The sequence below is a fragment of the Cinclus cinclus genome, chromosome 3 (genome assembly GCF_963662255.1).
Source record: "Cinclus cinclus chromosome 3, bCinCin1.1, whole genome shotgun sequence".
Classification (NCBI taxonomy): Eukaryota; Metazoa; Chordata; class Aves; order Passeriformes; family Cinclidae; genus Cinclus; species Cinclus cinclus.
In genome coordinates this window covers 75,524,451-75,549,167 of record NC_085048.1, presented here as the reverse complement: position 1 = coordinate 75,549,167, position 24,717 = coordinate 75,524,451, and the positions used below count along the sequence as shown (strand labels likewise).

General features: G+C 36.7%; 1 protein-coding gene across 1 annotated transcript in view; it reads right to left on the bottom strand.

The window, feature by feature from the left end:
* The window catches only part of PRKN (parkin RBR E3 ubiquitin protein ligase), a 563,177-nt gene that overhangs the window by 467,024 nt on the left and 71,436 nt on the right, over positions 1-24,717 (bottom strand). The gene's annotated exons all lie outside the window — the stretch shown is intronic.

Here is a 24,717-nt window from a genome sequence, read left to right as displayed (position 1 = left end):
TAGATTCAGTGTGAGTTTCCCATTCTTTACAAAAATGGCATTTAACTTTTGACTTTACACTGAGAGAAAGCTTGTGGAAGATCTCACGACTGTTGTGGTCTTTCATGATGAAACAAAAGAACTGCTAGCCATTTTAGACCAAAATGAGACCATTTTATGTTCTCAAATATACAGAAGCTTCTCCTCCTTTTCAGTCCTTACCAGAGGTGATTTTTAGACAGTCTTTCCAGATCTTGCATCTTAGGAGACAGCCGGGTAAATAAGGGTCTCATGAAAGGTTTATACATGATAAATCAGGATGGGTTTCCCAACTTGTTCAGCATTTTCACAATACAGAACAGAAAAGCAATATATTACGTCACAACTAGAAATTATAGAGATTATAGAAGACCTGGCATTAATGAAGGTCTTTCGAGAAAAACTTGTATTGAACTTTCCACAACACATCTTGCAAGAAAAATTGTTCTTTATTGGGTGATTCCTTCTGAAGACCCTCACCTAATTCTCCAGTGTCATGAATGAACAGAAACATCAGCCTACACAAAAAGTATGTAGTCTGTCAAAAAATTAATTTTCTAACTCCCTGCAGCATCATTACGTTGGCCATCTCTGCTGTGACATGTCAAGACAGGTTGTTGAATGTATTTGGGAGAAGCAAAGAGAAGAAAGAATTCCGAACCATTTGTCTCTGTGCTCACACAATATTTTACAATTGTAATTTGTATATGCAATATACATATATGCACATGTATATGCATATACATGCAATTTGAATTGCAAAATATCCTTTTACAGATATTTTAGTGCTCTTTACACCCTCATTCTCCCATGCTTTCTTCTACCACTTCTATTCTGGTCTCTTTTCTGTTGAGTGGTTTTCCTTCATTCTCTTATATTATCCCTCCACACTTTCTTTCTTATGCTATGCAATTTAAAGGACAAAAATCTGGGTTTTGTTTTGTTTTAACTGAATTTTTAATAACACACTCTCTCCTTAGTGAAGCAGTAATCAGCCAGCAGAGATTTGTCAGAGCAAGGACACTGCAGCCTTAATATTCAATCAAAGCAATTATTAGATTTCAACCTTAGAACATTATGTTGACATTAAAGGTCTCCTTTTTTGTTGTTGGTTTTTTTGGGTTTTTTTTGGTACAACTTGTTGCCCACTGCATTTTAACAAGATCCATTTAAATAGCTCAATAATTTCATTCATTAACACAGTATACAAAGTATGTCTGTCACTATAAAACTTCTCCCACTACAAATACTGAGCCATATTAAATAATTTAGTAATCTAAAATAAATTAATAATGAAATTAATAACTAGGTAAATGAGGAGCTCAAAAATTATTTGCTCAGTTACAGTGAGAGTTTAATAAGAGAAAGAGGTATGTACGTAAAAACTCACAACCTTGGAAACCCCTAATAAAGTGCCAATCAGTCATACTCTGTTTTAATGATCACCACTTCTGGCAGTTTTGCTTGCTTAAGCGGACCCTGTTCTGCCCTTCATTTTTTTCTCAATATTTAACGTCCTTCTCAGTTGGTTGTTTTGGGTTTTTTTTATTTTTTTGAAGCTTGCATCAGATCCTGATTCATCTCACTGCCTGATACTGTGCTACAATCACACTGAGGGGATAGTGCATATCAGAGAATAAAAGGGCTGGAAAGAGCTAAAACAAAATGCCCCCACAGTTCCACCACAAACTTTTTCAACCATTCTTGCTTCATCTTGGCTGCTGTGCATGTATATATGCTTGGGAATACCAAGTGATCTTTTAAAGGGCTTTGTGGCTAGCTTAGAAACAGTGGAAGGGCTGACAAAAAAGAACTCCATCTTACCTACTATTCCCTCTTCAACAATATCAAGAACTACGTACTTCAAAAAAGATGTAAAATTTGCACTTTAGGCAATTCTATAGACTGCCTCAGCTGGTTAGAGTACGGTGCTAACAATGCCAAGGTTGTGGGTTTGATCCCTGCATGAGCCATTCACTTCAGAGTTGGACTCAATGATCCTTGTGGGTCTCCTCCAACTCAGAATATTCTGTACTTCTGTATATGACCATAGCAACAATGCCTTTTTAGTATTTCCCTTAATAAAATTTTAAAAAGACAAGTGAACATGTTGTATCTTAGCTTTCTTCCATCTATTTATCTAAAACAAAAACAAGTTTTGACAGATTGAACATCACTAATGATGATGACAGTGTAGATAACAGTCACAAGAAAGCTTTATTAGCAGATCTCAGGATAACTTTCAACAAGAGCAGGTAGGAGAAAAAAACATCCTTTGACTTTTACCATGTGCAGATTGAATATGGAAGTCACTGAACAATAACAAACATGGAATCCTGAGTACATTTGAATTGAATTTGGCTTCTATTTAAAGGAGGAAAGTAATCCTCAACCTCTGCAAGAAAAGTGAAAAAATGGTACAATAAGAAAATAAAAAAAGAGTTGTGATCATATATTAATTGTGGAGAGATATGGATGGGAATACAACCAAGCATTTACCAGAATATGGGTAAGTAATGCTTTATAGCAGATTACATTTCATGGACAATAGATGAGCGAAGTCTGGAGCTTTTTCTTTGAAAAAAGAGGTAGAATTCTGACTATTTCTGTGAGAGTTTAGGTTGTGCCTTAGGTTGAAATTGTAAGGTACGATTGTTTATGTCAATGTCCATTTTGTTTCCTTTGTGTATTTGTTTTATGCCTCAGGAAATATTATTTTGAGTATATCTATTATTAGTGATTCTAGAGATATTGTCTTGTCTTATCTGTTGATACAAATTAATGCCTGTGTGCCATATTCCAATGAGAAATGCTGCAAGTGTATAAAAAGTAGATTGTGAACTATATTCTTTCACTAGGGCAAAGGGAACTGAGAAGATCCAAAAATTATGCAACTCAGTAATATGGACTGGTTCTTTAGAGAAAATGGGTTTTGTCCAACTTGGGAAAATGAATTCATATCAGAGAAAATTAATATTAAAACTTTCCTTTTTTTCATTCAAGCCTTTTACCTATTTTTTTTTCCTTCTTTCTGAATTCTCCAGTTGAATTTCAAAAGGCTGAATCAGCACATCCTAAATGAACAACACAACTTTGGTGCTGAGAGCTGTTGCCTAACTAGAAGGTCAGCTGGGAAGACTGAAATAAATTATGAGAAAGGAAAAGATGACTGTGTTTAAGTTCCTCTGAAATCCTCTTGCTAGGCTCTGGGGAGACCTCACTGCAGTCTCTAAGGAGACAGGGAAAAAAAAAAAGAAAGAGGGACTTCTTACATGAGCAGATAGTGAAAGGCCAATGGGAAACACTTTTAGACAAGAAGATTAGATGTCAGGAAGAAATTCTTCACTGAAAGAGTGGTGAGGCATCAGAACAGGCTGCCCTGAGAAGCTGTGGCTGCCCCATCACTGGAAGAATCCAAGGCCAGGCTACCTGGGGCCGTGTGATCTAGTGAGTGGCATCCATGTGCACAGTGAGGGGGTGGGAACTAGATAATCTTCATTGACCCTTCCAACCCAAACCATTCCGTGATTCTGACAGATTCATGCTTGGTATCTTCTTCACAACATATTTTGATGCTAATACAAATACTGTAAGTTTTCTCAAACAAATGTAAAGCCAATTAGAGAAGTCATATTTTCTGAAGTGCAATACACTTTATTTTGAAATGTTTTATTTAAAGAAACATTAGATCAGAATATTTTGAATCTGAAGCTCTGTATGTGAATATAAAAATCTTGTGATGTTTTGTCTTGAAAAGGAATTAGATAAATTTCCATTTCCTGCTAACCATGAGTTGGGAGTTTTAAGGTGTTGAGGTATTTTCTTATTGAATATTAAACACAAAGAGAAATTCTTCACACTACAATACCTATGATTCAGTTTGAAATTCCAACTTTTATGTTACCTGGAGATTCACACCTTTACCCATGAATCCCTGGTGTCTATTGTGGATACAGTAACAGTGGAATTATCTAATTGCTGCCTATTTAGATAAAGCAGATAATAGACTGCCTGATGCAGTCTAGTTTTTGTTTTGTTTTTCCCTTAAAAAGAGCTCAACACATCTCTTCAAACCAATAGGACCCCATGTAAAAGTGTAGATGACACACTGATTTTATTGGGAAAATACTTTTTCAAGGATAATGTAGAGAGACAGTAAAGATGACCTTCTAAACACACAAATAAGCATATGAAGTTCCCAGAAGAGAGACAAAAAAAAAGCTCAGCAAGTCTTACTCAACTGTTGCTGTAACCCTTTCACAAGGACAGAGTCCAGGTCTCAAAAGCTGCAGAAACAGAAAGGAAATCAATTGGAAGAGGAATACTGTTTCATCCCCTGATCACAGTGAATGCAAAAAAGCAAGAAGAAAGCAACTCCATGAAAATACACTTTATTACATAAGAAGTTAAAGCTAGTATATTAATGAATTTGAAAAACAAAGACTACCTAAAATAAAAGATACAGATACGGCAACAATATTCTGTTGAGCCATGTTGGCTTAAGAAATCTAAAGCAAGATTTGCGAGAAGACTTAATATCTTTTATTTGATCAGCTAATGTAGAAAGAAAAATCAGCTTCTGGGCTCAGAGAGTCTTATGCAGGTCATGGCAAGGGGAAACCTGAAGGGAAAATTAAGCCCTGTTAAAATAATGAAGCAAATCAGCACTCTGATCTAATATCACCATCCATTTGTGTGAATGCTGACTGCTCAATGGCAGTGAACTAAATATTGCTCCACATGGGGCAAGGGAAAAAAGCCAGTGCACCACCAGAACTAGATTTCATGGACTACTTAGCAGTTAAATTCCAGCAATCAGAAAATACTTGCTCTTTTATGATGCTATGGAATACATCTATATTTGATTTCAGTTCACCTTTTCAATATTTTCAGAGTTATACATTACTGTTCCAGTTTAGCATTCAGACTATTGTGAGTGCTAAGCAACACCTAGAAGTAGAAGGAAAAACAAATGTATTATTGAAAGCACCACACATTCAAATAAATGTGATGAGAAGGCAGAAAATCCTTCACTTAGCAGAAGAGTTAACTCAAACACATTCAAATTTAGGTTCTATAATTTTTTAGCAAAGAGAATAGTTGATGAACAACAGGAAATAAGGACATACTGTGGGATTTACTACAGTCCCTTCAGCCAGTGGTCCCTCTATTCAACAAGAAACCCTGACTAGCATTTACAAAAATAAAATCCCCTGATTTATAGTCAAAGACAATATTCATGTATTACAAAGATTCTGCACTGAATGATACTCATTAAAAATAAGTTAAAAAGTTAGGATTTTATACAGACTAGTCCCTTAATGAGTTAATAATTTGCTGGAAATGGAAATGTATTCAAGTAAGTCAGAATTCCCCCTATTCCTTCACTTACAAATCACTTCATGCTTCATTTCCATCTTTTTCACATTATAACACAAAAATTTAATGCTAATTTCTAGCTCAGTGGAGGGAATGCAGAGTTAATGCTCAGTTAGGAACATTGCAGGGTTATTACTTTTTGTACACAATCTAAGACCTTAGCAATGCTATATACATATTTCTAAATGGCATTACTAATAAAATTACAACAGTAATATGATAACTTTTCTTGCATGTAGATCTTTTAGCATGAATTCTCTGAAGATATATTAACCCTTATAACAAATAAAAATGTTTTATTGGCAGCACAGGAGACAATTTGCAATATTAAAATACCTGCTTAGATTATTGTTATTCCCTTCAAAACTCTGCATAATGATCTGCAAAAGACACAGAAGGCAGGAAAACTTTTCGATATTATGTTTACAAAGCTATTAGTATCTCCACAGTGACATTAAGAACATATCATGTGATATAAAATGGAAGAGAAATAGTAAAATGAACATTAAATTAATGTAAAACTTTTTTTCAGTAAATGAACAACTTTTCCTTTCTTGTAATTTCATAAATTGTGCACAAAGAATAACCTACAAACCCGCCACTTATTATAATGCCTGTATAGAAAGCAACAGGACAATGAGAAGCTTATAATGCTACATTAAAAATGAATAGTTAAGTTCTCATGACCATTTGCTTTCCTCCTAAATGCAGTTGAGTGCATCTCATTATTATTCCATCTTCCACTCTGAACTACCTGATAGAATTTATATTCTCTAAACATGTTATCTCCAGTAGTAAACATAAAAAAAGAAAGCTTTTTATTTACGAAGTATGGATTGCATTTTCCATTGCTCTAATTTCTTCTCAAGCCACACTGAAACAGAAGAAGTAACAAGTGTATTCTGTAAATGCTTGAATGAATTACATTTGGGCACATTTTGGTCTGGGTTAAATGGTAATAAAAGGTACTGAGCTCAGAAAAGGTCTCATAAGCAAGCACTGTTCACAATCTGCAGAGTGCAGCATGACCTCAGCACTGTGGACTATATGTCGTTTGACTGACATAACATCTAATTTTTATTTCCTCTTCTCCTTAAATTCTTCTTTGAGAAGATTCATCTCAGCAAGGCAGACACAGCCAATCTGCTTACACTTCTGTGTCTTCACTTAAGGCATGCATTAAGTATTAGTGAGTATGTGAGGAGCTGGCATAAAAGTGGCCCCACACTGACACCAAATAAATGTCAGGACATTACTGAGACATAAATTCTATTTGAAAAACTGGAGAGTCACTTACTATACAGACTCTGAAAATATTTTAAATACTTCGGTAGTCTCTCATGTTGATGGGGCCCTATGGTGGCAGCTAGAGAGCTGCAGAATGGAATTTGGAAAATTCCCTTCTCCAAAGATCTCTGAAAGAATTCCTATGTATTCTAAATACTCCACTGTAGAAGGTAAATTTTTCCTGTGAATTTATTGTCTAGTGCATCAAAAGTTTAATAGCTATAAATATTTATTTCAATTACTTCAACTAATCATTCACAGATGCCTTTTTCATGCTTTATGGCCAGCACCCGGTATACATCCCAACCAAGGAACACTTTGGTCTTCTATTTTTCCCAGATCATGCATCTATATATCAGTTTGAGCAGCTGCTATGAGAACAGCTGTAAATAAAGCCTAGTGAGCACTCTATGTGGCCCTACTTGGTAACTTTTTAACTTCCTAGTATAAACATGGACAAGAGGTCAAATATTTTCCACAGTTTTCTTTGATTTTACTTGAAGATTTGCTTTTAAACCAGCAGCTTCTATGACAGGTGAAAATGGTCTCAGATTTTAGTTTTGGACTATACCTACCAAAATATCCCAGCATGATAATGCTGGAAAATCTATGCAGTGCAATATTTTGCAGCACACCTACATATCCAGCTAGACTTTACTTCAGGGCTAGTTTTCAGACATATAGTTCTGCATGTTACAAAAGACACAATTTATAGATTCTTCCCAATCCCTAATGGGGGATCTGTGCCATATCAGAAAACTCCCTTACAATAAATTAATCCCTGTGCCCACTGCATATGGGCTTTGTCACCTCATTTATTCCCCCCCCCCCCCCCCCCTTATGAAATCATGCCTAATTTTAAAAGGGAGAAAACTCACATTGAGGTTTGACCTGGCAGGCACCTAAACATCCCACAGCCACTCTCTCAGTTCTCTGCACCCACCTTGCCTCTCAGTGGGATTGGGAGCTTGGGGGGGATGTGAATAAAAGTAAAACTTCTGAGTTGGGATAGTTTACTAGGACAGAAAAGAAAGGGGAAAAAGTCCAATAATAATAAATCAAGTTATATGCAACACAATTTTGCTCACCACACCCCCAGTTCCTGAGCAGCAGCCCTTGGCCAGCTATCCCCCTTGTTTATATTCTGATGGATATAAGGGGCCATAGAGTGTGGAATATCCCTTGGCCAGTTGGGGTAAGTTTTTTTGGCTGTGTCCCCTCACAACTATTACTGCCCCTGCAGCCTGCTTGCTGCTGGGGTGGGGTGAAAAGACAAAAAGCCCTTGACTCTGTGTAAACACTGCTTAGCAAGAACTGAAATGTCAGCATGTTAGCAACCTTATTCTCATCCTAAATCCAAAACACAGCACTGTACCAGCCACTGGGAAGAAAATTAACTCTATCCCAACCAAATTCGCAATCGCACACTAGTAAAAACAAGGTGAATGCTATCAAGATAGAAATAATTAAAATTTGATATTCAAGTGAAAAGATCATTTTTATACCTCTAAGTAATCTGTGTGATTTTTCAAAGAAAACATCTAGCATAAATAGAAAAAAAGACAATATATGAATTCAGACCGATTCTGCTAAATAACCAACATATATATTAAGCATAGCATTATAAAAGGGAGATGAGAATACCTTGTTGAGTTACAAATGAAAGATGGTTTTGAACATCACAAGAGAATTATGATCCATTAATAAGATTCAAAAAAAACCAAACTGCTTTGACTGCTTTGAGTGTAGTTTTACCCATCCCTGGGAAAAAAAAAGTCCAGTTTTCCCTTGAGGCAATTAAATTCTAATACGGAAATCTACAATGATGCAACACCAAGCTATGACACAGAGGTTCAGTATTCAGATTTTGTCAGAAAAACATAGATTATTAAGACAAACAGGTTCCTGAAAATTATTTTGAAGATTTTTTTTGTATCATTACATTCTCCTACATACATTCAGTTTACAATGTGTCATATACTCTTGATAGGCATGTCACACATAAGTCCAAACACTTTGCTAAAAAATTTGGAAGATTAGGACCTTTCCAGATGGATGAGCAATTGTATGATTTCAATTCAGATCAAGATACAGATTCTGAAAACACATGCAGGAAGAATGTCTATGAGCATTCATGGAGAAGGAAAATGTGCTGTAAAATTGAGACGTGCCATGGTTTCAAAAATTTAAAATTTTACTGAGATGGAGATTTCTTCAAGTCCATCAGGCTTGTCTAAATAAAGAATCAAGCAAGCAACCTAATTTGCACTACCAAATACTGCAGACCAAAAGAAATAGCTTTCCGCAGCAAAATGGTTCGTGTCCAGGACCGAACATACACACTATAAAGTTTGGGGGTGTTTTAAGTTTAGTCTACCTCTAGTCTTGGCTCTTTTGCAACTTTAAAAGGTAAAGTTCTGAAATTTATCTCCCTATTTAATTTCAATCAAAAGGCATCTGCTTTATTTGCAGTGAGGATGCTCCAAGATGCAAGACAAAACATGGTAAATGGGGATGATCAGGAGACCTATTTCAAAAGTTGACTCCTATTTCAAGCTAAGACATTAGTCCAGACATACATTCAGTTTCTGATTCTGAGCTCTCATCAAAGAAATCAGCAGAGACATTTCAGATTATCTGACAGAGGTGTATTACTGTTGATTAAAGGTATCAGCTTCATTAAAATAGCCACAACTGCTGTCTAGTTGCATACTTTTGTGCAGTGATTTGCTGGAAGTTACATTTATCTACATTTACAGAGAGTAAAGGAAATACATAAAGTACTGTAAAAACACGAAATAAAGATCAGTAATTGCATGCTGTCCTCTCTTCAAAACTAAACCACCTCTGTTTAATAGATCAGCTGACCATTTCTTCCTACAGCGTGGAGATTCAACAGATTTTACAACTGTTAACTTTCTACTGGTGTATCAAGTAAAACCACCTCAGTGATTTCCCCAGAGAATCAGGCCTGGTTTGCTTGGCTAGCTCCACTAAAAATCAATTTAAAAAACCTATTATTTTAAAAACAAATATCTTGTTAGCAGTTGTGCCAAGAAAGCATATAAACTCCTGTGAACTTTCCTTAGCAATGGGAATTAAGCTTTGCAAACCTGGACTTTTAAATAATCCTTGTCTTAAAGATCCACCAGCTGTACAGTACAGACATTTTAAAGCCAGAAATCAGGTTACTCAGCCTTACAATTAAGGGAAGAAAAGAATCCAAGACAAAGTCAATGACTGTCACACTACAATAAGAGAAAGCAGAGAGACTACCAGCACAGCTTCCAGCTCTTTGTGGCAGGGTTTGTCTTGTCACACAGTAAGCATTGTCCATTGTAGAACACTTTTTATCAGGCTGGATGCATACTCCAATGGGCAAGATGCACACCTCACTCTCAGAGCACTTCTTAGTCTTAATCATGGCTTCATGGTGTGAGAACACTTTCTGACTTCAGCCAGGGACCAGCTTTAACAGTCCTGGAATTCTCACTTTATTGGGAAGCAAAAGGTGACACTCCTCTTATTCCTGCAAGGATCAACATTCAATTTGTAGTACAGATGCTACAAATTCATCTACCTAAAACTCTTTGATCTTGTCCAGCTTCAGCTTAGGTCCCTCTCTAAAAGGGACTAAGAACATTCATGTCAATGACAAAACACAGTCACATTTATTTTTTTAAATTTTCTTTTGTTTTCATCCCCATTGCCTTGAGTGAGAAAAGCTCTGAAATTAATTAAATGACAGCATGTCTGTCTTTAGAAGTACAGAGTTACGAGTGATCTGGGGATTATATTTGCATGCTTTTATCAGTGTCCACTTGAATGATGCTAAACTTGGCTGGCTGCAATTAACAGGATAGAAAGCTGAAACCCTTACAAGTATAAATTATCCTTTCTTCAAAAAAAGCTGCCACTGGAATTGAAAGCAGAAAAGATGCAGGGGAAACAGTGATGGGCCAGTTTGAGTGGATGTGGAGGGCCACAAATCTGGGATCTTCCCTGTTTTGCTACCAAGTGAAGGAATTTTCCTTATTCAAGGTTGGTACATTTGTGTAAGTTAAACACAAAGGACAGCAGATAAAAATGTGCAAATTTAAATACATTATTTATTTTTCTATATCTAAAATGTTTAGAAATATGTATTTTTTCATTTAAGTAGGCGACCCAAATTGATTTTACTTGGGTTCTAGTCACAGTTCTTCAGAGCTTCCCGGGCTTTCATGCCTTTAGGTAAATTACAACAAGCAAGAATTCCTTTACATTTATTTCTATCACTTGTCCTGTGACTGAGGAGGGGAGGCAGAATCAAATTGGGCCAAAGTTTGCAATGTTATCTGCAAATCATTAGGATCCATTCTCGGGCTTTGAATTTTGGTTGTCACAGGGCACTGCCAGTTCAAGATTGTTTTCGAGATATGGAAGGATGGGGCTTTCACACAAACCAGGTCGGATGAGAGACTCCTCTGCTGGGCTCAAGCTTCATCTCCTCAGACTTTAGCATTATTTTAGTTGATTCTGGAGATGCAGCACCTAAGCTGTGTATTCAAGTCCCAGCAAGCTGCACACTCACACCCAGGAATGCAAGCTGCCTCAGGGCACTCGTTGTTGCTATTTATCCCCTTTTAAGATACAGCCACAAGGCACGCATAAAAATTGTAGAATTTTGCACCATAAAGCTTTATGTATAAAGCCCAAAAGTCCTAAAAATGATACAGGTTCTACTGCAGGAGTTTAATGTTCTTAAAATGAGAATACTACACTTGTAAGTCTGTGCTGTCATTTTTTGACTGCAATGATAAATGACAACCTCCCACTTAACCGGGGGACAAAAGGAAACAAAGACGTTTACAAAAGGTACCTTTTCCAAATCAGCAAAAGGTATATTTTCCAGAAGTTAATAAAAGGTGTTATTTTTTTTTTTTTTAATACTTAAAAAAATGTCATTCAGTTTGTATTAATCATAATACATCAGTATTTCAGGAGCTGTAGTGCCACAGAGACCATGTGGGATGAGTAATCCTCTGCCTGCCCCTGGCACCCAGGATGTGTGCAGAACAAAAATGCACAGAAGCAGACTCAGCTTGGCTTAGGACAAACACCACTGCACCACGTATGCAGACAGCATTGATACACCTACAAAGACAAAATGATGCAATTCACTACTAAAAGCTGTCTTGTCATGATTGAAAGGAAAAGCTAATTTTAGTCTGTGCTCCACAAACTGCACAAATCAGTGAGTGATAAAGATGAAAACATAGTTATACATATTTAAGTTACACTTGATGGTTTCTCTAAATGAACATATGCAAATGCTTGAAGCCCAGGGGCAGCTCCTTCTTGCACTCAGGACATTTACTTAGTTTTCCGAGCTAATATTTAATCTAGTATTCAGCAAAACATCATTAATTACTTTCATAAATTCCTAATATCCTGTGAGATGTCTTTTTGCTCTGAGCTGCAAAACAGAATCTTCAAATGCCTTCCTCAAGGAAGTGCAACAATCTTCATTCTACAGTCCTTTTAATTGTAAGAAAAGATAATTTTTAGTTTTCATCTTATTGCTTAATGGTGATCCTTGTAGTTTGAAAGAACACTATAATATTGTATTTTGGTAGGAAGAATAGGAGGATTACAGTACAAAGCTCAGTTAAAGAACTGGTGTGGTTTAAAAGAGTAATTCAATAAAAAGGAAGAGTAATAGGTACAGTGAATGGCTTGAAAGGATCTCCATCTCACCCACCATCAGATACTTTAAGGGAGTTTATAAGAAACTGTAGATGGCGGTTACAGCAAAATCTTACACCTAAATTTAGTGTTAGCATCCATTAATTTTCTAGTCTTTCTAGATATTTTTATTATTTGTACATAGCTATTCGGTTTTAGAACACAAATGGAAAACTTCTAGGAAGTCCACTGCCTTGATCCCAATGGGGCTGTCAACACAGTGGCTGTAGTATTTGTACTCAAACTACAGCACTCATACTGTAACTTCCACTACACCACACATTTAAAACAGAAGAATGACAATTTCTAATATCCAGTCACTTTATAGCCATTATTTTAGATTCGCTTATCATGTCATTCACTGATTTTCTCTCTCGCATCGGGAGTTCAAGTATTTTCAAGTATTTCAAGTATTCTCTTCTAGAAAAGTTTTCTCTGGTACTGGCAATTGTACATGACTCACAATCCTTTCCACAGCTGCTCTTCTGATCTGACCTCAAGCATTTGATTATTGTAGCAGCCCTGCAATGTGCCAGGAGAAATAAAAAGGAGAAAAAAAAAAAAACAAACTGCTAAGAAGTGTGGCAGCATCTGCACAGCTAGTGTCTAGACTGAACTGTAATACAGCGTGGTGCAGTTTTAATGGATGATACTCCTCTGCTTCATGGAATCCTTTTCTTCCCCTGCTCTTGCATTTTCCTGTTTGTTTAAATTGGAGATAAAATCAAGTTCCACAAGAAACAAGAATTCTACAAGAATATTGCAGAATACCTGCATAAGTATTTTTTTTATTGTTTAAACCCTTAAGTTCTATTTAATGGATTTGAAAAAACAAACAAACAAACAAAAAAACTAGATAGGGCAGACTGCCCTGGCAGCAGTCAATGTAATTCAACACAAATCCATAGAAGAGGATTGATCTTACTGAGCTTATCTCTAATAAAATATCAGTTTACAAATACTGATTCTTAGTGTGTTAACTTAGGCTCTCTTTGCTCTGAAAAATATTTTTATACCTACTTTCATACCAGATGAGCACCCAAGTATTTTATAAAAGATGACAGAAAAAATATATTATATAAAGCTGAGAAGAGGCAAACTTATATCAAAAACAGAAAAGGAAGTAATGAATTTGCCTGAACCAATCTCTTATTTCATGACCTCATCATGCTGAAGCTGCCTATCTATTTCAGAACAAGTTATAAATATTAAAATGAATTTTTTTGCATGTCTTATCAAAAGCCTCCAATATCAATTGTTTTCACAAATGTTTTCTCCTGCAAGCAGTGAATGCCTCTTCATCAATCTTTTATCAAAAACAATCTTGTTCTGATTTCAGTCTTATCAGAGAAAGTACTCCTTTGTTGTTTTGGTTTTTTCCCCTCCCTTTCTTGGCAGAAGGTACATGAATATCATTTTACACATGACTGTGGCTGCATCTCCATCAATCAAGAAACAAAAAGTAAGTGTGAAGTATATATCATGGCCCTGCAGAGCTCGGAACAGTAGAAACATTTGTGCCTGATAGTGACAAAGCAGGAAAGCAAGTGCACACATCTACGTTAATGTGCAAATATTCCTTGTGACAGGGAATTCTTGCATTTCCGAATATTTCTAAAGATAAATGGTCTGCAGTGGGGAGCTGTGCAGGGAGAGGCCACAACATATCACATGCCAGTCACAGCTGAGCCCAGACACCTTTGTACTGGGTGACAAAACACATAGAGTGCCAAAACTGCAGTCAGGCAGGCGAGCTGGCAGCACCCCAGCTCCAGCCTACTTATGGAATACCTGCAGGCACCAGGGTGAAGAAGATGCACACGGAGATCGATGGCTGGAGGCGCGTGACTGAGGAGACAGAAGGAGATGTGCTGCTCAAAGTGCTGTGGAGGCAACAGCCAGAGGCATTCTTCGAAGGAATGTCCCCTGCCAAAAAGGGTTATTTGCAGGGAACTTCAGCCCACGGGGGCAAGCTGTGCCAGGGTGGGGACATCCCTGAGGGACTGCAGCCCAAGGCACCCCTCACTGTGGAGGAACACCTCTGAAGGACTGAAACTCACAGGTGAACCTTGTCTGGCAGGGACATAAAGAACAAAGGACAGACAAAGGAAAACCAGAAAGGAGTGCCAGAGAGAAACCATGATGCGCTTTACTCCAATAATGTACATCACCTGTGCTGCCCATTTCCTCACCAACAGGGCTGTGAGAGACAGACCACAGCCAGCAGTAAAAACAAGGGGACTGCAGATTAGGAAGGGGAAGACGGGGTTTTTATTTATGTTTTCTTTTTTGACTCGATACCCAATTCAGTGTTCAGAAGTTTCTGTTAATTGACAATAAAATAAATCTAGCAAATATTCCAAGTCCATAATATTTGGCCCACAATACTTGCTTGATCTCCTTGAGCCAAAAAAGCATTGAGAACTATCCAGTCTGAGGCTCATTTTAAATGCCATCTAGGACTGTGGGGGAACAAAACATTCTCAACAAATACCACGATTTCTACTGCTAAAGCTGGACAACAACCAAAGTTTCAATATATCTGAACAAGATCCTCAGTTTGTACAAATAAATGTCATTCCAAAAGTCTCACAGCACACCAAGGCCAATGCACAGTGACAGAGATGCAGAACAGAATGAGCTGCTGCAGTGACAAAAGGTTGAATATATAATGATGTTTATAGGAGAGACAAAGAGGCTGCAAAATTCCCATTTTTGACTCCTCAGGGAAAGAAAAAACAACACAATAAACATAAATAAAACCACCTTAAGAGAAAAGGGAAAAAAGTTAAAAAATAAGTTAAATTAATGGGCAAATGACTGGAGCCTTGTGCTCCCCACACAAAGTGCTACACATGTGTTTGCTTCATGAGTATGCATTGGGTTGTTCCTGCCACTCAGAGGAAGAATCTTGTCTTGAATATCCCATACAGAGGAGGACTAAGAGCTTCATTTAGATAAATCCATAAATGAAATTTACAGCTGTAGGGGCAGACTACACCTAAGACACTCCAACCAGGTTCTCAGCTCCTGGGGCTCCTAAGGAGAAAAGCTTCATGGCAGGAAAGTGCTAAATTGAATCACAGGAGAATTAAACCCAGTGGCAGGATCATCACAGATCCCCACCTTGTCACCATGCCTTCTCACATGGACAATGTCTGTGAGCACAGATGAAGACTGGCAGGAGGACTCAACCATTAGGCACAAAAACTGCTGGGTTCTAGGAACATATTTGGACTTGTTCCTACTCAGTACAGAAGTGGCAGAGTTGTAGTGTGTTAGGAGAATGCTGGAGACAAGAATGCTGATTTGTCAGTGTTGACTTTGGGGGTAAAAAATCCTGGGTGGGGGGGATGTTATATAGTCATGAATGACACACAGAAGGTGATGGAAGAATGATTATTCTTCTTTAAATATTAAGGAAGCATCTGATAAAAATACCAGGTGTAGGGTAAAGGCTTTAATTCTTCATGAAAAAATTTGTATTTTATTTCTGTGTACTTGCTTTGTCACAAGGTGCAGGGAGGTTGAGGGGGATGTGTTTGAGGATTAGAAAATCACCATCAGATGGGGAAGCAGTCTTTTAACCCTTAAAGCCAGCACTTTAAGTGTAAGGACTCTCCCACTATGCTCTTTATTTTTATCCCTAGTGTTTTGTTGGGATTTTTTTGTTGTTGTTGTTTTATTATTTTGTTTGTTTGTTTTGTTTTTTTAGGTTTTTTTTGTTTGTTTGCTTTTTTTTAAATTATTTTGATATCTGACTGAATGCCTACAGGATAGATTGGCAGATTTGGTAAAGACTTTCCTTCCTACATGAGGTGTTAGTAACGCAAACAATAAAAAAATTCTCTTTTTAGAGGACACTTAAGTATGACAAATGCAAACATTTAACAATTTCATCATGTACCTGATGAAAAGAGGCAAAATGTTGCTAACTGGAGGCTGGAGAGAAAGTACATATGATGCTTTCTCATCCGGAAGTTACTGGTAGCTACCAGGTTAAGGTTCAAGCTAAAGTTTTCCACCATTTACTCCTAAGGAAAATCTCTCAAAATGTCTTTCTTTTTGATTTTTCTCCTCTAACATGGCCTCAATAGCAGATTTTGCAGCTAATAATAAAGGTCTCGAAGATATGAGCCATAAAAGTAAATATGCTAATCTTTTAAGAAAGCAATAACTTTGTGTCATTATGAAGAGAAGATTAGTCACTAAAACACTATTCCATTTTTCTGCTGACAGTAAGTAAAAGAAAACTTATTTCATATTATATTTCATTTCCATTCACATTAAGAATTTAGAAGATGCATATTTATAATGATCCTTAAATTACTGTGAGATCCAAAATTGCAACGCTTTGTTCTTAAGAAGATTTTAGTGGTTTAAACTAGTACTAGAAAGACAGTGTCTAATGTTATACAAAACAGACAGAATGGTAGAGCCTACTGATATTATCTTGAGGTTTGTGTGTGAAAATTGTCATGGTAAATATGCTCTGCAATACTGAAATGCATGATGACATATTTTTCTAAGTAAGAAAATTTGCTAAATTTCTTTAAATTTTGAATGTTAATGTATGGATATGCAGAGGACAGTAATTGTACTCTGGTAAAGAGCACTTCAGCAAATTTTTGTCATGCTTTTTTTCAGCTCAGTTTTTTCAAACAGTCTTGAGGTACCAGCTTACAAATGCATATAAAGTCCTTAGGATATACACACAAATGTGCTTCATAAATATGTGGCATTAATATAGTTTGCAATAATAATTACTGAACCTGGGAAGAAACTAAAAATGAAGATTCCCATTACCTGCTGTGAAAACTTAATAAACAAATTCCTATTAGACATTAATTTATATTTGTTTTGAGGGGTTTTTTTTTGTTTGTTTGGTTTTTGGTTGGTTTATTTTTTTCCCACAGGGATGAGGTACAAAACATACAGAAGCATTTAATGAAAATATCCTGTAGGCTGAGGGGTTTATTGTGTCAATTCCTCAACATCAGTCATTACTTTGCTCTGGTCTACATTTGTCATACTGTATTACTACTTTTTAAGTACTTTTAAGTATCTGCAATTTTATTTTTTATTTTTTAATTTTTTTAAATTTTTTTATATTTTATCTTTTTTTTCCTGCAGAATTCTGCGTAAGGGTCAATGTTCAGGGAAAAAAATCTCACCTTAAGGAATTCAGATCCTTGTAAGAATGAGACCAAAGAAAAATCCAATGTTTTTACCTCATTAGAAATACTTCTGATGATAATGAACTTGGTGGTGATGGTACAAAAGTTTAGTAGCTGGAACAGGATCTTAGACTATGAATGTGAGAAAAGGGCTCAGCTTAATGATACATGAAGTTCAATAAACAAGTTGTCAGACAAGGAATGGGATTTGAAGAAAAAGCCTGGGCAAATGGCCACAGGGACAGATTCCACAAGTAGACAGGGACTAGACACCAAATGAGAGAAAAGGGAGAATGACGCCAAAGTCAGACTGAAAAGGAAATGTGAGATACAGTCATGAGCAAAGAAAATAGAAAAGTCAAAGGCCACAAGAGCACTTTTCTTTCTTTAAACCATAATGGAACCTGGAAGCTACAATCTCTGTTAGAAAATATAAATTAAACTAGATGGCAAAGTGCTTCCCAAGTACTTCACTTCCTCCCTGAGTTTGACAAGGGATGATTGTAACATAGTGCAACATTGGTTACCCTGTTATTTAATGTGGCAAAGGTCTGTGGGATGTTTTGGGATGTATTAGTGATTTCAAATCTGTCACTGATTTTCAATTTTTTTTCAAATTTTCAGGCCCAGTAAAGGCTTTAATTATTGACATAATAAATTACATAATTAATTTTTTTCCCCTACAGGATCTCTGCTTCATTCAGGAACAGAACTATCTGTGAGGCTGTGATGGAAGCTCTTTTTCAAAAGACAAAAGAAATACCTTTTGTTTCCATAAATAGAAGGGGGTTGAGCAAATAAACGTATAAACTCCCCAAGCGCTCTTAAAAGAAAAGACTAAAGAATGCATCCTTAAAAAGTTGTGTTTTGGTAAGCAAGTTAACTTATGTTTCAGATGTGTTATTTAATTAGTTATTTCAATTTTCTGTATATCTATCTTAAAACATAAATGCTATGCAATAAGAAAAATCTTGGAAGTTAAATTACTGTGAAACAAGATGAAAAAAATTGAGAGGCTACCTTTATAAAATCCTGACTATTCTGTCAAAAACAGGAGTCTGGCTGGGTCATTAAAGGTTATATCATAAACCATGTGGAACACTCGCAAGAAGATGCAAAAATCTATTTTCCCTCTAATCCATAGCAGGTTATAGTATATTATTCTGTTTTTTCTTTATTCCAAGACAAATGCATCTTGGCAGAAATTATGTTTTCTTTTCTTTTTGCATTACTTGGCTGTTCCTTAATGAGAACAGACAGGCTAGGGTGTTTTTAAAGCTTTCATGAAGGACAGAAAAAGCCAGCTCATATAGAGGAATGCTTATGATGAACACATTCCTGTTTGTGTTTAAAAGTGATTAAGACAGTGGCAATTTCAAGTTCATCTGTTTTACTCAGAGGTCTGAAAAAAAATAGATAATTTGAAATATTTTACCAGACATAAGCAAAAATTGGAATTTGCTGTGCCATAATTATCTGAGATATATTATTCATGTTATTCTATTTGCTAGATGGTCATATTTGGAAGAATGTTCCTTTTACAGAGCCTCAGCTGTTACCAGACTGGTATGGAATTGGATACTGATGAATGTACAAATTGTCATTACCACAAACTTCATTAGCAGCTAAGATGGTCATATGTCCATATATCCAGAATAAACAAAGAGACAAGATGCAGTTGGCTCAATCCATCATGGGAAAATGCAGACTGTTACAAAATTAAAATCTGGTTCTGAACTATTGGAAGTCATCTCAGAACAAAGTCTAAATAGTCAAATGACAGCAATTTGTGCAATAATGGCTGGGTGTCTTAATATTTTATGTCAAGTGTCTGTTAGTTTTCCATTTGTGACACCATGCTCCACAGCGTGAAACTCATATATTTTTTATGACTTTCCCCAAACTTAGGACATCTTATAGGGTAACCTATAATCAGTTAATAAATAGTAAATAAACAAAGCTATGAAGATCAAAGGGTACGAGGCCTCCTGGGTTTTTTTTTTGTTTGTTTGTTTGGGGTTTTTTTTTGTTTGTTTTGTTTTTGGGTTTTGTTTCTTTTTTTTAATAACCATCTAGCCCTTGTGCTGAAACCTAATATATGATAATATAGTCCAGAAAATAAAAAAATCAAGTCTGGTAAATCCCAGAGCTCCTGGACACTGCTTAGAAAGTTAATATGAAAGCTTGGGGAATATATGAGAGCTTAGGGAATTTATGGAAACGCTCTCTGGGACAGAGAAAAGAACTAAAAGGAGAACACAGAGGAGAACATGGCAGAATTTCCAAATACTCTGTGAGAGAATGTCAACTTTATCATGTCTCCCCTTGGAAGCTGTAAGGGACATTTTGAATGTCATAGCTGGGCACAAGTCCTCCCTCTAGTCCAAAAGCTATCATGTCCACAGCACGTGGATGCAACCTTGTGCTGAGGATACAGGACAAGCACAGGGATGGGCTGACGTGTTCGGGATGCGCTGACGTGTTCGGGATGCCTGTCTGCACACACATCCTATGGCAACCCAAGGGCAGCTGCGTTCACCACACGAAGTTGCAGCACCATAGTTGACATTTGCTTTTACAGCAAGATCAGATGGCTTGGCCACTGTTCCTTGTGTGCACACCTCTACTGAGCCTGCAGTCATCTCAGAACAAAGTCTAAATACCTCTTGGAGCTGAACACAGTGTGTTCTGTAAAGCAGCACACCAGATTTAGCCACCATATGTCCACCCCTCTACCAGTACACATTGCTTAATATCTCTTGGTCATTTTCTAGGTATTATGATCCAATCTGAGGACAGAAAAGTTGGCTCTGCTGCCAGATGTTTTCAGGCACTAATTCCTGCTGTTCCAGCCCTCCTCTACATAGTGTTTTTTTCTCTGTGAATTATCTAATGCAAGTATTACTTCAGATAGGAAACAAGACACTTCAACATAAGGGACCTTACCTGTTTTTTCATATCTTGGTTTATAAAATTGCACTTAGTAACATTTATTACCTTTTTTTGGTCTCCCTGACACAAGTTATTGTTCCTCTATTTCAAGGACACACTCAGAAAAACTATGTTATTTTCATATTTTAAAATGTAATACTCTTCATAGAAAAATCCAATAAAAAGAGAGCTCTTAGCTCAAGATGTGACCACTTCATTCAACCAAAGTTGAAAAAAAAATCCTAAAATTGCAGTAGCACTTTTCAGCAATAACAAAGTAGTACATGGCTAACTTGATATACAAAGGGAGGGAGAAGGACAAAACAAGCCTGAAAAAAACTTAAGAAAGGGTTTTTCATTATAATCTCTCTAGGAAAAAAATGTGGAAAAGTTGCTAGAGGCATTACCATGGGCTGACTTATCTTTCAGATATTATCATGAAAACCTGTTGAAGTCTTTAGTTATTTGAGTGAACAGTTATCTAAACTTTGCACACAAGCACAGTAGATTTTTGTCCCAGCAAAGAAAGATGTAACTGGATAAACATGTATTTCTGTATGATTCAGATTTTCTTAAAATAGCTTTGCTGTATTCCTGTTCACACGATTCTGTTTGCTGACCTAAATGTATTACACAGAGAAAACAAAACCTAAGCAGAGAAAAACAATTCTGGATCATTTTTAATAGGAAAGAAAGTGAAGGCACTGAAGAAATTAATCACTTCGATAGTCAGTTTTGATGGTCATTTTTGGCAGTACTTGAATCCAAGGAACAGATATGTTGAGAGAACACTGCATTTTTTTTAAATGAGTAAGGTTTAATGAGTTATGAATGTTAGTACATAAAGGAAAAGAAGATGGAATATTAAGAAATAGTAATGAACATTCAAGAAAACATAAATATTACAAGTAATTGATACAGATATTAAAAAACAGGAAAACTCACAAACATCAATGAGCAGTTTAATAAGAAAATGCAGTAAGAGATAAGGAATAAAAGATTTATAAGCACGTACTGTAAATAGGAAATGAGGGGACAAAGTAGAAAAAAATGTGACTAAATGGAAACCCAGAGAGTCCATAGGTGTTGTGCTAAAATTCACTACTTTGTAAGGTCATGATATAGCCTTTTATTATTTGAGGGCCCCTGCTGTAAGGAGCGGCCAAAAGGTTTTAATTATGCCACAGAGACAGAGGGCAGAAGCTAAGTGCCAGCAGATGTTCAGGCTGAGCTGAGTGCAGCGTGGCTCCACCCAGGTTTCTGCCATGATACATCGGCATCTTGGGTCTGTGTAAATTCACACAGAATTCTCTGTGAACTGACCCCGGGCCCAACACTGACTCCTCTATAAACAGCATAGATCTACCCAGTCCCACACTTATGTGAACATCACAATTCTTCTCCTCTTTGGAAATGGCATTCCCATTTTTCTTTAATTCACAGACCTGCTTCCTGCATCTTCTTTTCACTGACGAAGATCTGAATTTTGCCTTCTTTCTTCATCCCTGTATTTATAACATGTAGCATCACATAAAATTTACACAGCCTGCTGACCTTGATAAGAGTTTTTTCAGGCATTTCAGGTATTTTAGGCACCCTGAATATTGTGGATATGCATACCTAAAAGTTTGTGCAAGTATATAGCACGAGTCAAGTTGTCCTCTCCATCTGAATTTCTCTTTTTTTTTTTTTTTGAGGAAGAAAAACACTTCCTTCTTACTTAGTATTCTTTAGTTTTCTTTACTCTCCGAGCCTGTTTACCTTCTTCTCTGCATGTTCCAGTACAGGATCCACAAAGAGGAATGTAATTTAATTGGAATATTTGTTGAAGATGAACAGGATACTCATACCACTACCTACCAAATGTTCCTGCAGCACAAACAATGTATGTTAGTACTGGTACTAGCTGAAATAACTTATTTGTGCATTTATATGCAGAAATAGAGGCACCTAAGAGCTTTGTGAACTTTTCCAGTTTCCAGTGTAAATTAAACACCTAAATGTTTAATCAACTGCTTAAGAAAAATCAAGCATTTATAACAGCAACAGAGGAATTTTCGATGCCTGGACCAATGAATAGGTTTCTCTCAGCTATATCCAAGGCTGTATTAGTGACAGATATTATTTTTTATTTTAATATATTATTTCTCTCATTTATATTCAGACTAAATATAACTGAATACAACATGAAGACACTAGATCAAAATGTACTTCCCCTTCATAAATTCTTATACCAAATTGTGCTGGTAAAAATATCAGACAAGGAATTCCTAAAATAGAGTCTTGAAAATGATTGGCCAAGGTAACCAGTTTCTCAGTCAAATCTCCTCTGAGAATAATATAGTCATGAAGAGGATATAGGGAAATAATTTCTGCGTTCTAGTCCAGAATAAAAAAAACCAAACCCTTAAAGAACACCTTTTCTTCCCTCAAGCCCTCCTTCCTCCCTGCTGACAGTGAAGGAAGACAGGGCATGGGGGTTTTGGTCAGTTCATCACTGAGATTTTCTGTGGCTGCTCTGGGAGAGGTGTCCATCCCCTTTGAGGTAATGGGGTAACTCCCTTAGGAGACAGTTCTCTGTGAAATTCTCCAGCATGGCTCCAAATCTCACGAGCAGCAGTCCTTCCAAAACTGCTGCTGTGTGAGTCCCTCCCATGAGCACACAGTCCTCCCAAAACTGCTGTGGCGTGGGTCACTCTTCCAGGGATCCCCATGGGTTGCAGGGGCACAGCTGCTTCACCATGGTCTCACCACAGGCTGCAGAGGAATCTCAGCTCTTGTGTCTGGAGCATCTCCTCTCCTACTTCTCCACTGACCTTGGTGTCTCCATGTTGTTTCTCCCTTCACTCCTACTCTGAAAAATTAAAACTGCACCCCCACCTTTGCTTTGATTTCTTCTTAAATATATCATCACAGAGGTGTTACCAACCTCTCTCATTGGCCCAGCTTTGGCCAGCAGCATGTCCATCTTCAGAGCCATCAAAAATTGGCTCTGCTGGACATGGTGGAAGCTTCCAGCAGCTTCTCAAAGAAGTCATCTCAGTGGCCCCCCTGCTACCAAAAACCAGGCCATGCAAATCCAACACAATTATTCATAATAATTTTGGACCTTTTGTACATATCAGCTTACTTTATAGGTGCATGATGCTATTCCTGCAACATAGTGAAGCCTTAGTATTCAATTAAAATTATCTTGGTGTCTTTTCTGGCTTCTGATCTAATATCTTTGAAACCCCCCGTGTCCAAAAATAGGTGAGAGGAGATTTTCAACTGCACACACTGAAAAGTTAATTAGTAAATATTGTCCAATGAATATATCTATCATGCAGTGACAAATAAGCACGGATTTCAGATGTTCTGACTGTTTATCATAGGCTATCATAGTCAAGAGAAATAATCACTTTGTTTAACATATACTCTCTTGTTCAATGATGAAAGGACAACAGAACTTGAAAATAAATGGGCAACAAAATTAAAGAAATAGCACTTTATATTGATGCAAAAAGTAATGAGAGATGAAAAAGATATAAAATAAAAATTATTTTAATGGGAAATAAGCAGGGTTTTAAAAAGCATTATGGAGTTAAAAAAGGAATTTGAAGAGTGGCAGAGCCCACTGATAAAGACAGAAAAAAAATAGATAATGCAAAAGAATTGCACAAAATATTTTTACTCTCCGTTTGCAGAGAGGAATGAAAGAGTAACTATATCCTGTAAGGGTGAAGAAGTTTCCATCCTAATAGCACCCCGTGTGGATGTTGAAACATATATAAGCAGTTCTAAGTCGAAAGACTTAGCTAGTCTAAGGGAAGATCTCTGACTTGTTATTTTAACTTGTACTTAAGTGTGAAATACTATTCTTTAATACTGAAAACAAGCAAGATAACCTGCTTGCTCCAGCATAAGACAAGTAGCTGAATGTAAGTCTGAAGAAAAAGAAAATCAAAACTTTATAAACAATGCACCTTAATATAAAGCTTTAAAAATATATGTATTATCCTTCTGTGTCAACAAGACTATAGGGAAAGGTAGATCTTGCCAGACAAAATGTTTCCTTTTTTAACATGGAAATGAGCAGCTTGGCTGAGAAAGATAACTTCCTTTGCCCGTAAGAGTAACTTAAAGAGTTGCCTTTCCTTCCCCCTCAGCCTGTTGCAGAGCTGTTCCAGCATTCCAGCTGCTTTTCCAGCAAGTCTGT